The sequence below is a fragment of the Marmota flaviventris genome, chromosome 9 (assembly GCF_047511675.1).
Source record: "Marmota flaviventris isolate mMarFla1 chromosome 9, mMarFla1.hap1, whole genome shotgun sequence".
Taxonomy (NCBI): Eukaryota; Metazoa; Chordata; class Mammalia; order Rodentia; family Sciuridae; genus Marmota; species Marmota flaviventris.
In genome coordinates this window covers 60,399,167-60,413,887 of record NC_092506.1, presented here as the reverse complement: position 1 = coordinate 60,413,887, position 14,721 = coordinate 60,399,167, and the positions used below count along the sequence as shown (strand labels likewise).

The window sequence follows — 14,721 nt, the reverse complement described above, 5'->3', positions numbered from 1 at the left end:
GTTTGCATTATTAAAACTATTTTTTCTTTCTATTTTTGGGGGATGTCAAATATTATAATAGTAAATGTCTCCAAGGTTCTGTGGCTGTGGCTCAGTGGTAAAGCGCTCACCTCACAGGTGTGAGGGCCTGGGTTCAATCCTCAGCATCACATAAATAAAATAAAGGTATTATGTCCATCTATAACTAAAAAAATATTTTAAAAAAATGTCTGTCAAAGTATGAATGTTCCTCCTTCTGCCTCCAAATCCCAGAAATTCTGGTGCCCCAACATTTTCTGTGAGATTACTATTTAAGATTACTCTGTATAGTTTTTTATTTTACTTATGAAAACATTACAAAAAATTCCTTGATGAAAATCCCTCATTTGCCTAAATACACGTGAGGCACTGGTTTGGCAACCACACAACAAGCAAATAAAAAATAAAGATAAATTTTAAAAAAAGAAAGAAAAAGAAAACCACCCTTCACTTAATATAAATGATTTCCTTCCAATATCCAAGCTATGCACTGTTCACTTAATGAACTGAACCAAAATGTTCCAATAACTACAAAGAAGTGTCCACCCCCACCCCTCTGATTTTGGGGGAAAAAGAGGATTAATAGAATAGTTTATTCAAAAGCAAGAGCCTGAAGAGTGTGATGGTACCTATGCTCCTATAATTTTGAGGATCACAAAAGTTCAAGGAAAGCTTGGGCAACTTAGTGAGACTATGTCTCAAAACTTTAAAAAAGTAAATAATAAAAAGGGATGGGAATACGGCTCAGTGGTACAACACTTGCCTAGCATGTGTGAGGCCCTAGGTTTGATATTCAGCACTGCAAAACAAACACACACACACCTTTTTTTTTTTTTTTTGGAGTATCAGGGACTGAACCCAGGGACACTCAACAACTGAGCCACATCTCCCCTATTTTGTATTTTATTTAGAGACAGGATCTCACTGACTTGCTTAGCACCTCACTGTTGCAGAGGCTGGCTCTGAACTCAGGATCCTCCTTCCTCAGCCTCCTGAGCTGCTGGGATCACAGGCATGTGCCACCACACCCAGCCATACACACACTTTTAAAAGTAGCCAATCATACTATTTGGATTTTGCAACAGGTATTAAGCTTTTATTCTATTATATACAAAGACACAATGAATATAAGAATTTTTTTAAATCATGCCTCATTCATAATAATTATATTTTGTGATTCTGAGGTGCTTCCCACAATGTTCTTGTGTCCCATTTTGTGCAACACTGAAAAATATGAGGTTGTCGCTTAAATATGTGATGCTTTACAGAAATTGACATTATGTTCTTAAAGCTAGAGGTTATGTTTCATGCCCATCATTTATCATGTAATGAAATCTACATTATTAAGTTTCATGCCTTCCCAATTATCAGTTGTCACAAAATGACAAATTGAGCTTTTACTAAACCATGACTCATTTCAGGGGAAACATCTTGGAAGTGCTTAGCAGAACTCTAGACCTCTATGGGATCTGGGATCTGTATATATTGCATTTAACAGTTGGTACTGGGACTGAACCCTGATGGGTTTTTCCACTGAACTACATTCCCAGCTCTTCCAATTTTTTATTTTCAGATAAAGGTCTCACTAAGTTGCTTAGAGCCTTGCACTGGCAATCCTACTACCTTAGCCTCCCAAACTGCTAGGATTACAGGAATGCACAATAAACTTATTTTGATGCAATCTCTCTCATGCTATGCTCTTAGGTCATAGTCCCTACTAGATCTACTTTCCTGTAACTGTTGACTAAGATTTGGAATCATCATCAGTAAGACAAAATTTTTTAGTTGCAATCCAGTTATGTTAAATTTACTATTAGCACCCATGAATAGGAATCTGTTCATGTAAATCGGACATCATCTATACGTAGCAGACATGACAAAATTCAGAAGCTGAGTAATACAGTTTTTCTGTGAAAATCATCCTTACAGAAATTTAGTGTTCATCTGGATTTTGCCTACACTAAGTTCTACAGACACTAGGTTCCAGCTCCAAACAATGAAGCTGGGTTTTTTTGGGGGGTGGGGTGGGGTACTGGAGGAGATTGAATCCAGAGATGCTTCACCATATGCCACACACCCAGGCCTTTTTATTTTGAGACAGGGTCTCACTAACTCGCTGAGACCTGTGATCCTCCTACCTCAGCCTCTGAGTAGCTGAGATTACAGATATAAGCCACTGTGGCTGGGTGAACTTTTGATTTTCAATAATCTTATCCTAACACAGTAACCTACCATCACACATATACTTCACAGAGATTTTAAGTAATAATAAAATGTCCTGGGAAACAACTCACCATTTACAAGCTCATTTATATATAATCTCAACAATCCTGAAAGGTTGTTATACATCACCACTAGTATCACCAGTGTTTTACAAAGAAGCAAACAGGATCATGTATTTAGCAAATTTCCCACAGGTGGAAGAAGTGGTAAGTGGTGGAATCCCAGTTTAACCTACCTTCTAACTTCCAACAAACACTAGATCCTTGAAAGATTATATACACAACAAGTGAAGTATACTAAGGAAGTTCATCCAATCAGAAAAACAAGAGACAGGGCTGCGGTTGTGGCTCAGAGGTAAAGTGCTCGCCTAGCATGCATGAGGCACTGGATTTGATCCTCAGCACCACATAAAAATAAAGACAATAAAGTCCATCAACAACCAAAAAATTTTTTTAAATAAATAAAATAAAAATACTGGGGCTGGGGTTGTGGCTCAATGGTAGAGCGCTCGCCTCACATGTGAGAGACCCTGGGGGGCTGGCAATGTGGCTCAAGTGGTAGCGCGCTCGCCTGGCATGCGTGCAGCCTGGGTTCAATCCTCAGCACCACATACAAACAAAGATGTTGTGTCCGCCAAAAACTAAAAAATAAATATTAAAAAAATTCTAAAAAAAAAAAAAAAAAAGAGAGAGACCCTGGGTTCGATCCTCAGCACCACATAAAAATAAACAAACAAAAAAGATATTTTGTCCATATATAACTAAAAAAAATATTTTAAAAAAATAAATAAAAATAAAAATACTGTATCCACCTATAACTAAAAAATAAATATAAAAAGAAAAACAAGAGACAACGAAGGGAGAAAATCCAATTTATATTTATGGAAAAAGATTCTTGAGTGCTGCCAATGCCCTGGCGATCAACATCAAATTTGAATTATTTAAAGGGGATACAAAACTATTTCTGCAATGCAGACAATTAAGTGTGTTGTGGGCAATCGTGCTTTTGGTAAAATATGCCTCCTGATATCATACAGGACAAACAAATTTCTATCCGAATATGCACCAACTGGTTTTGCAACTATGCAGTCACCATTATGATTGGAGGGCAATCATATATTCTTGGACTTTTTTTTTTTATTATTGTAGTTGGACACAATACCTTTATTTTGTTTATTTATTTTTATGTGGTGCTGAGGATCAAACCCAGGGCCTCGAATGTGCTAGGCGAGTGCTCTACCGCTGAGCCACAACCCAAGCCCTTGGACTTTTTGATACTGCAGGGCAAGAGGATGACAGATTATGACCACTGAATTATCCACAGATGTATTTCTAGTCTGTTTTTCAGTGGTCTCTCCATCTTCATTTGAAAATGTGAAAGAAAAGTGGGTGCCTCAGATAACTCCCCACTGTCCACAAAGAGTTCATTCTTGATTGTTGGGATCCAAATTGATCTCAGAGATGACCCATATACTATTGAGAAGTTTGCCAAGAACAAAAAGAAGCCTATCACTCCAGAGACTGCTGAAAAGCTGGCCCATGACATGAAGACTGTCAAGTATGTGGAGTGTTCTGCACTCACACAGAAAGGCCTAAAGAATGTGTTTGATGACACAATACTTGCTGCCCCAAGCCTCCAGAACCAAAGAAGAGGTACAGGTGTGTGCCGCTACGAAAATCTCTCCAGAATCCTTTCTTCATAGCTACTGTTGGCATAATACTAAAAGCAATGTTTAAATCAAACTAAAGATTAAAAATTAATATTCATTTCTGCAATAAAAAAAGAAAAAGATTCTTAAACTAAGACTGCCTTCTTAGTTTTGGCAAGAATGAATATGGCTGAATATCATTTGTCATACTGGGAAAAGGAAGGCGTTGAATCCAGGGGTGCTTTTACTATCTTAACAACCCACTCAGCTACATGCCCAGTCCTCCAGTCTTAACCACCCACTCGGCTACATGCCCAGTCCTTTTTTTTTTTTTTTTTGAAACAAGGTATCCCTAAATTGCTGAGGCTGGCCTTGAACTTGTGACCCTCCTAAGCCTCCTGAGTTGATGGATTACAGGTATGCGCCACCACACCTGGCTCCAAAAATATTTTCTTAAAAATCATCACTATGGGGGCTGAGGATGTGGCTCAAGCATGCGGGCGGCCCGGGTTCGATCCTCAGCACCACAACAAACAAAGATGTTGTGTCCGCCGAGAACTAAAAAAAAAATTAAAAATTAAAAAAAAAAAATCATCACTATTGGGGCTGGGGTTGTGACTCAGTGGTAGAGCGCTTGCCTAGCATGTGTGAGGCACTGGGTTCAATTCTCAGCACCGCATATAAATAAAGGTCCATTGACAACTAAAAAAATATTTTTTAAAAAAATCATCACTATGGGAAATGAAGTTGTAGATCAGTGGTAGAGCGCTTGCCTCGCATGTGTAAAGTACTGGGTTCAATTCTCAGCACCACATAAAAATAAATAAAGATGTTAAAAAAAAAAGAGCAACAATGCATTGCTATGCCTAATTGCGTTAATAATGCCTGAGCCAAAATAAAACTCATTAAAAAAAAAAAAAAATCACTATGTCCAGGTGCAGTAGTGTGCACATCTGTAATCCCAGCTACCTGGGAGACCAGGGAGGGATTCCAAGTTTGAGGCCAGCCTGGGCAACCTAATAAGATTTCAAAATAAAACTTAAAAAGGGCTGTGGATATAGGTCTATAGAGTACTTGCCAAGCATGCACGAAAGGCTGGGCTCAATCCCCAGTATCGCACAATAGAAAATCAAGATTTTGGAGATGGCCTCATGATTTTTATTGTTAACTGCCAGAAATTTAAAAATGGCTTAAGACATTTAACTTTTTAGTCTTGAAATCACTTTCTTTGCTATGCTGTATAAATGTCATTCATTCAATGAAAACTGCCCCCTCTCCACTCTTGCCCCTGCTAAACAACGTTCTAAGTCACTCTTTAAAACCTAGCTCAAGTATCATCTCTTCTATTAAGCCTTCCCTAACTTCCTGTAGCAATTAGTCATTCCTTTGGGCTGCATTAGCTCATTATGATTTCTCAACACACATCTATCTTGACCTTTACTCCCACAATGGATGGACATGTGAAATACCCAACCACATTGAATCTTTTAGGATTGAGGATTTATTGAACCAGTTGCTACAAAATGCTACCAGAAGACAGTCCTCGCCTGTCAGTCCTCTTCACCACTGTCTTCCCTGAAGTTAGCCTCACCCAAGATCCTTTGACCCAATTCAGGATTACTCTAAAGGGTGATTCTAGCTTCTTACTTTCAACAGAATTAAGATAACATCACAACTCAGTCTCTCCCTTAGCCCATTCCAGTTTCTGTCAGTCCTCCCCTCCCACAAGTGACTATTCCTATTGCTTTTCCTAATAAAACTTCTATAGGATTATATCCAATTCAAAGTCAGCTTCCCAAGGAACTCAACTTTACCCCATTTATAATCAACTAGCCAGGATAGAGGCAACATCATTTGTTTACTCTTCCAGAACCCAACATTCACTTTCACACCAATCACCCTATTAATGTTTTTTGTAGGTTTTCGATTTTTGTTTTTGGTCCTGGAGATTGAACCTGAGGGTAGTTTATCACTGAACTACATCCTCAGCCCTTTTTACTTTTTAGTCTTTATTTTGAGATATTATCTCTAAATTGTTTAAGCTGGCCTCAAACTTGCAATTCTTCTGCCTCACTCTCCCAAGTAGCTGGGATTACAGGATTGTGCCACCACTCCCAGACGATCACAGTATTTAAAAAAAAAAAACAACCAGAAACACACACACACACACACTCTAGAGCTGGGCACAGTGACCCATGCTTGTAATTCCAGTAATGTCAATTATAGTTATTGAGAATCTGTCTCAAAATAAAGGGCTGAAGATGTAGGTCAATGGTAGAGCACTCTGTACTGCAAAAAAAAAATAAAATGCCAGATCAATTTTCACAATGAAAGGAGAGTTTAGAAGAGAAGATTCCTAATGGAATTTAAATCTAACTCAAAAAGGAAAACATTAGGGTTGGGGATGTGGCACACACCCAGCCCTTTTTATTTTGAGACAGGATCTCACTAAGTTGCTTAGGGTCTCACTAAATCACTGAGGCTGGCCTCAAACTTGTGATCCTACTACCTCAGCCTCTGAGGTAGAGTGTTTGCCCAGCATGCTCAAGGCCCCGAGTTCAATTCCCAGTATGGTTAAAAAAAAAAAAGCAATTTATGTGGTATCTTATATGTCCATACATATGATTAAATGTTTATATATACTGTAAACTAATATGATTTTTAAGTCAGGAGGGTTTGGAGGAGAAGCTCAGTGGTAGAACCTGAACTTAGCATGTACAATGACATCCTGGCAATTACACATTGGTGCTTAGTATATAACTGTTCATTTGGTGAGAACATCCACTATCCAGAGTGCCACCACACTTGTGATTTTTTATATAACCAGAAAAAGTACCCACATATTAAAAACTCAGAGTGTCCTGAACATGGTGGTGCACACCTACAAATCCAGATACTTCAGAGGCTGAGGCAGGAGGATTGCAAATTCGAGTCTGGACTCAACAATTAGAAAAACTTTCTCAAATAAAAAATAAAAAGGGGGATTGGAGTTGTGGCTTAGTGGTAGAGTCCTTTCCTAGCATGTGTGAGGCACTGGCTTCGATCCTCAGCACCACATAAAAATAAATAAATAAAAATAAAGGTACTATGTCCATCTACAACTTAAAAAATAATAAATAAAAAGGACTGGGGATGTGGCGTAGTGGTAGAGTATGCGAGTTCAATTTCCCATACCATAAAAATAACAAAAGTGTGTAAGTACAAAGACCCACAAAAGAAAGTCAAAATAAGGCCAGAATATGAGTGGGAAATGTAAGCAAAATTTTGGGGGATTTAGAATATGAACTGGGCTTTCAGGGCCTAGGAAAAAAAGAAAGCATGCGGAAAGTACACAGGGAAAAATGAGTATCTGTGTACCTATTCTATATGGACCTTTAATCTCAACATGGTATGCATATAATAAATGTATTTGCCAGTTTATTATGTAGTGATGTCATTAACCTTAAGTTAACTGACCATAGAGCATTATACTAAGTATATAACCAGGCTGTGGTATCAGAATAGGGCATGCTATCAGCTGGTAGAACAGTTGCTTGGTATGTATAAGGTTCTGGGTTCAACCCTCAGCACTGCAAAAAAAAAGAAAAAAAGAAAAATATGGCATAAGCCGGTCATAGAAGCACGGGCCTACATTTCCAGCTACTTAGGAGGCTGAGGCAGGAGGATTACTTGAGTCCAGAATTCAGGAGGCCAATCTGGGCAAAAGAGTGAGATACCAAGACACCATACCATTTCAAAACAAAAACAAAAAACATAACAAGGACATGTGGACAAAGTTACTTTCCAAGAGTTAAGTAAATGTTGTTTAATTAAAAAGGTTTAATAAGATACATTTGGCAGATTGGCAGACCCTTTAAGTAAAATAGAAAAGACAATTTGCTTTTTTTTTTTTTTAAAGAATTCTTTAATATGTATTTTTTAGTTTTCTCCGGACACAACATCTTTGTATATGGTGCTGAGGATCGAACCCGGGCCGCACGCATGCCAGGAGAGCACGCTACTGCTTGAGCCACATCCCCAGCCCGACAATATGCTTACTTATGGATACATAGATGCATAATAAAAGTAGAGAAATGTAGCTTAATGGTACAATACCAGCTTAGTATGTACAAGACCCTGGGTTTGATCTTCAGCAATGCAAAAGGAAAAACAAACAAATAAAAAAATATAAAACATAAAAGTTAAGGGGTTGCCTCTGGAGACAGAAAGGAGAACAAGATATGGGCAGAGAATTCAAAGGACCCAAACTTTTCTATAATGTTTTATTTCCTCTATTAACAACAAAAGATCTAGAAGATAGCGGTGTTTGCATAAACAATTTAAAAATGTAGTAAAGTCCACTACAAAAAAGAAACAGAAAGGGCTGGGGATGTAGCTCAGGTAGAATGCTCTTGGGTGTAATGCAATTACTAGTACTGGGGGAAAAAAGAAAAAAAAAAAAAGTGCTATGCAGAAAAAGACAGTTAATTTTACATCTTAATTTTACAATGCTCTCTATAGTCCAACAATCTTCTAATTAATATTCAGACTCTCTGATATAAGTAATTTTTTTTTAGAGAGAGTGGGGGGGGGTGGAAGAGAATTTTTTAATATTTATTTTTTAGTTTTTTGGCAGACACAACATCTTTGTTTGTATGTGGTGCTGAGGATCGAACCTGGACCGCACGCATGCCAGGCGAGCGCGCTACAGCTTGAGCCACATCCCCAGCTCCAAAAGTAATGTTTAAAATAATCAAAACTCTCTAATACAAGAAAGAAGTAGTGTTAATGAATGTTAAAAATAATCAAAACTCTCTAATACAAGAAAGAAGTAGTGTTAATGTATGGGTTGCCGGGCGTGGTGGTGCATACCTATAATCCCAGCAGCTTGGGAGGCTGAGGCAGGAGAAACAGGAGTTCCAAGCCAGCCTCAGGAACTGCGAGGTGCTAAGCAACTCAGTGAGACCCTGTCTCTAAATAAAATACAAAACAGGGCTGGGGATGTGGCTCAGTAGTCAAGTACCCCTTAGTTCAATCCCCAGAACCAAAAAAATAAAAAATAAAAAAATACACACACACATTCGCACACATCAGTAGTCCAGTCAGTAGACAGAAATATATTCACCTACTGTCTCAAATGAAGCTCTGTAAACTGATGTCCTATTTATTTTTTATACCTTTATGTTATTTATTTATTTTTATGTGGTGCTGAAGATCAAACCTAGTGCCTTGCACATGCTAGGTGAGCACTCTACCACTGAGCCACAACCCCAGCCCTGATATCCTGGTTTCTATATCTAACTTTTGTGAGCTTTGTGAACTCTGTGTACAATGACAAAATTTTGTTTTCTACTCAGAAAAGTGGTAAAACTAAGCAACTTCAAGCATTTTTGAATAATTAAGCAGGCTTCCCAAGACATTTCCAGATTGTTCTTCTCTAACGCCATAAAGTTATACAAATGGAAAGTAATTTTTCCTTTCCACTTCACTGAGTTCCTTTGTATCAAAGCCAGCAAAGAGGAAAAACAAAAAAATAGGTTAGATGAATAGTCTAGCAGAATACTTTCCACTGTAAAAAGCACTTTTCCATACATTCTCTCATCTTCATGAAAGTGATAGGAAAGGCAAGCAATTATTATCTATAGTCAAATTGAATGGAAAAATTAATTTAAAAAATTTAATTTTTGCCTTGGCTGAGAGGAGGGTTGGACAGAATTCCAGGAAGATGAGATTAGATGAGTCTTAATCACCAAGTATTACATCTCAGCAAAATTATTGGTTACCTTTGTTTTACAGTATCCTTTCTATGATGTATCCCCTTATCAAGCCATTCCCTTTGTTAGAACACTTATTCCTCTAAAAATTATGTCTCCCCTTTTCTTTCTAAAAATTGTTTAAACCTCACTTGCTTCATAAAACTTACAGATTAGACCCTTCAAACTGTTCTCATTATAAAAACACTACTCTTCCCCCCTCCCCCTTTCCAGCCTCAATTACATAAACTAATCTTTCAGCTGTTTTTAGTTATGCAATATATTTGTTGTTATACCTGCCACTTGAAAGTATGAGCAAAGCTATTGTGCTAAAAAAGAAAAAAAAAGTTCACTTTGCTCACTGGGGTGTTAATTAATTTAAAACAATCTATGTTATCTAATTCAGCTGCTTCCTCACAATACTGGGTAGCATTTTCTTCATCCCCTTAATACAACACTCATCATTTTACAAACAGTGATTAGAATACATTAATTTTGGAGTGAGACAAATCTGTGTTCAAAATCCTCTGCCACTTACTACTATTACTGTGACTTTCACTATAACTCTAAAATTAGTTCAAAACAAAACAAAACAAAAAAACCTCTGCCACTTGCTACCGTGTAATTATACTAAGTCATAATATTTAATCTCTTAGACCTCAATTTCTCTGTCTAAACTATGGAATATATGGCCTACACTAAAAAACCATTAGGGGAAAGTTGCCTCAGATTACAGCACCTCAAAAATAGGTCTTCTTGGGGCTGGGATTGTGGCTCGCCGGCAGAGCACTCGCCTAGCACATGCGAGGCTCTGGGTTTGATCCTCAGCACCCCATAAAAATAAAATAAAGATATTGTGTCCAACTACAACTAAAAAATAAACATAGAAAAAAATAGGTCTTTCCCCCCCAAAAAAAGATATGCTACAGTTCGTTAATTAGAAAAGTGTAATAATGTCCCATCACTCTAAACACCTTGCCTAATCTTGGTTTAGCTAGAACTCCATATCTAATCATTTCTAATTTCCTAGGATATATCATTCACTGTCCACTTAGCACAACCTTATAAAACACCATTGCAAACCACAAAAACAAATACCCACCCCTCCAGAAACAAAATGCCATGGTCATTCTGATCATTTATTCTCTTTCATTCATCTCATATTTCTATCTTTAATCATCCACCTATTTTACTTATAAATTCATTCACCTATTCCTTAAGAAGCTCACTCTGGGCCTGGCACAGTGGGGCACACCTGTAATCCCAGAAGCTCAGGAGACATAGGCAGGAGAATCACAAGTTCAAAGCCAGCCTCAGCAATTTAGCTAGGTGCTAAGCAACTCAATGAGACCTTTGTCTCTAATAAAATACAAAATAGGGCTGGGGATGTGGCTCAGTGGTTGAGTGCCCCTGAGTTCAATTCTGGGTACCCCCTCCCACCCAAAGAAGCAGCAGCTTACTCTGGCAAGAAAGTTATGCATGCAGATTCTAGTAATCTCTGTGTCAAAGGAAGTTGGACTAAAGAGAGACTTCTTTCAAGGGCTCCTGAAGTCAAAACTATTTTCATAATAAAAGTAAGACACTACAACCAGAAGAATGAGAAATTATACTCCATTTATGTATGATGTGTCAAAATGCATTCTACTGTCATGTATAATGAATTCTATTAAAAAAAAAAAAAAAGCATAAATCAGATGTAGTGGGATGCCTGTAATCCTAGTGAAGCAGGGGGCTGAGGCAAAGGGATCCAAGTTCCAGGCCATCCTCAGCAACTTAGCAAAACTCTTTCATAAAAAATAAAATGACTGAGAATGCAACACAGTGGTAAAACGCCCCTGGATTCAATGCCCAGTACCCTATCACACACTCAAAAAAAAAAAAAAAGGCTTTGACAATAAAAAATTAGTTGTATTAATTCTCAACATTTCAGCACACCTCTTTTAAAATATTCTATAACAAAAAAGTATTCAAAAGCACTTGTGGTGCATACTAAAACAAGGGTTGATTAAAAAAAACACTTGTATGATTACTATTGAGAGTTAAATTTTCTTTTTTTTCATGGAAAAACATTTCTTATTTCTTACATGAATGTAAGCCATGGTATTAAGATCTGATGTAAAAATTAGAATATTGAAAACTTTTGTTCTACACTGAGCTCATCAGCTTCCTAATTCTTAAAAAGACAAACCTGATGAGATTTATAGAAGGAGTTAACAACTGTATAATTAAATGTGTCAGCATGTACATCTGTAAAATTCAGTGAGCAATTTCCAAATGACCAATGCATGAGGTTATAAAATCATTCATGAGTAATGATACGAAGTTTGAGATAGAACATATAGAACACATAAGTTCAAAGATGTTAAATCTCTAAATTTCGTAGTCCCCTAGCTTTTCAACAAGTTGCCTATTTTGTCTCTTGATTAAAAATTACATTATTAGTACTATTATATCTTACTTCCTGGATTAACTGCCACTATATAAGCAATATTAAAATAACATAATACAACTGATTTTTTTTTTCCATGCTTTGAATTGGATTCCTAACAATACTTGCTCTGAGTTATCTATGAGCTAGTACACTGGAACAAAGTACTATGTAACATATAAACAGAAAGGGTCTCCTTATCTGGGCCCCATATTTAAGGAACACACAAATACCCAGCCTCTTTATTGGTTATTTTTAGGTTTAACTTCTCCACACTTGTTTATTCATATTCAAAACAACCACACTTACTGAGGGCTATTATATGCCAAATAACCCAAATACAAAGACAAAAATATTTTACTATAGACTAATAAAAAGACAAAGAGCCAAAATACAAAATGATGTGCTATAAATAGAAGTATCAAATAAGCTTTATGGAAGCTTACAGGGGAGAGAATGCCAGAAAAGGCTTCCCAGAAGAGGGTAATCCTGGAACTGAAAATGTTACAGAAAACATTCCCCACTCACAGTTTAATATTTAAACTTCAGTTCTGTTCTGCTCTTATGAACTACTAGTTTTTAGTTTTTGCTTTGTCATATAAACAACTGCAAAGTGATAACCTGATGTAAACAGACCAAAGTGGCAACAAATTTCATCAAATTTTAATTGAGTCAAAAATGAATTTACCAAAGTTCCCAGTACCTCCATACTGCTCAACTTCTGTTTTATTTTTGTAGTTGTAGATAGACAGCATGCCTTTTTATTTTATGTGTCTTATTTTATGTGCCTTACACGTACTAGGCAAGCACTCTGCCACTGAGGTATATCCCCAACCCAAACCTCTTTTGCTTCTCACTTTTTGGAAACTGACTCTGTGTTAACCCAGGATAGCCTCAAAATCTGGGGTTCAATCAATCATCCTGCCTCCCCTCCCCCCATCCTGGAGTATCTGTTGGCATGCAATGCCACACCCAGCCTGGTTTTGCTTTTTTTTTTCCTTTCTATTTTTAATATTCTAACTTCTTCCACTACTAAACACTGTCACATTTATTAGAGTTTCTTTGTAAACTTCTGTCACTGGGAATGATCACTGCTCCTTTCTTTCTTCCCATTAGAAATTAAGTCCAGGAGTTTAATTCCCTGGATTTATCCTACTACAATATTTCACTTTGAATTCTGCACCCCAGAGGAGCTATGAGTTCTACAGTACAACTACAAAGTGACTGCTGCCTGGTTGTCTAAGTCTTGTAAATATTCCCTGCTGTCTATTCCAGTACTGTTGTTAAATCACTAATTGGACTCTCTCCTCTGGTTCCCCAACAGCTGACATAAGTCAAAAATTCAAATTAGCACGGTAAACTAGCCAACGACCTTTATAAATTCATTTTCAATATATAGCATCACTGACGTTCTTTAACCTTTTTCTTTTTTTAAATCAGTTCTCCAAAGTCTAGGTTAGGCAGAAACTAATGAAGTTTCTACCTTATCATGAACAGAAACATTATCTACTAATTTGAAAACTATGTCTAGTAGCTACCGAACGCCTTTGGACTCCCTCACGCCACCAAACAGAATACCCAAAAATGGAAGGCTGGAACATACAGGAAGGGTATACTAGTAGAATATTTTCTAATTTCTCTCTCTTTTTTTTTTTTACTCTGGACCTCGCTTTCTTCATCTATAAAACTTGCATGTAATGTAGATTAGGAGGACTTTAGTAATTTTTAAGATCCTTATGGCTATAAGGATCCAGAAATCCAATCTTTCTCCTCAATCCGGCTTTACACAAAACATGCAGAACCACAGAAAAGAACCTTTTACTCCACTGGACCGACTCTAATTCTCAGATGATGGCTTGAAAAGCTAAAGAACTTCCGACTCACCCGCCTTAACCCTTGGGCTGCCCCCGTGTCTCCTACCGAGAAAGCAAGACAAAGTCCACGCAGTAGGATCATCAAAGAAGTGCAAGGAAGGCCATATAGTGGTTTCGAAGCTCTGCCCCCCGCAAAGGCCGGCAAACTGCGGGCTTCTAATCGCCGCTCAGTGAATGAATGAGTACGACCAGATAGGTGGACGCTCCTTCAGCTTGGGATGCCACTGGAGACCCTGGGCCTAGACCCCAACGGGGTGCATTTCAACCCTGTGCTGAGAAACCCAGACACCCGGCCGCAGGGTCTTGGGCCCGGCCCCGCCCCCTCCCTCCAGCCAGAAGGTGCGCGCCCCTGCGCGAGACTTCGGAGCTGAGGGCCTGGGACGCCCCGCGCACTCGCCTTCCCTGAGAGGAGGAGGAGCCTGCGGGTCCCCGGCCGCCGTCGCTCCAGCTCCCGCTTACCACGGTGCGTAGGGGGAGGGAGAACGTCAGGAGTGAGAGCCCAGGCCCGTCCGCCACTCGCCGCTCACAGAGCAGCGCGCGGCCGCCAGGAAACCGTCGCCACCGCCGCTACCGACCGCCGCTTCGGGCGCAGCGCGCAGAGGGCCCGACTGCGTCACACGCCGTCCGCCGTCAGAGGCTCGCTCTGAACGCTCCGCCCTCGTCTTCTGCGCATTTGCAGACAAAGCTGCCACTCTAGGTCCGCCCTGTTACTCATTGGGCAACGAGTCTTTTGAAACCGAACGTGAGGGCGGTCTTCGGGAGAAGGAGCTGGGGGAAGAGGCGGGGCATGAAGACTAA

At 38.7% G+C, this 14,721-nt stretch overlaps 1 protein-coding gene and 1 pseudogene across 4 annotated transcripts in view; one reads left to right on the top strand and one right to left on the bottom strand.

Moving 5' to 3' along the window:
- Nup98 (nucleoporin 98 and 96 precursor) overlaps nucleotides 1–14,538 on the bottom strand; it is a 114,213-nt gene extending 99,675 nt beyond the window's left edge. For all 4 annotated transcript variants that reach the window (XM_027942552.2, XM_027942553.2, XM_027942554.2 and 1 more), the window contains exon 1: nucleotides 14,383–14,538. The gene's annotated coding sequence lies outside the window, so the exon portion shown is untranslated. The remainder of the gene's footprint in view (nucleotides 1–14,382) is intronic.
- On the top strand, nucleotides 3,210–14,721 carry LOC114098601 (cell division control protein 42 homolog pseudogene; annotated as a pseudogene).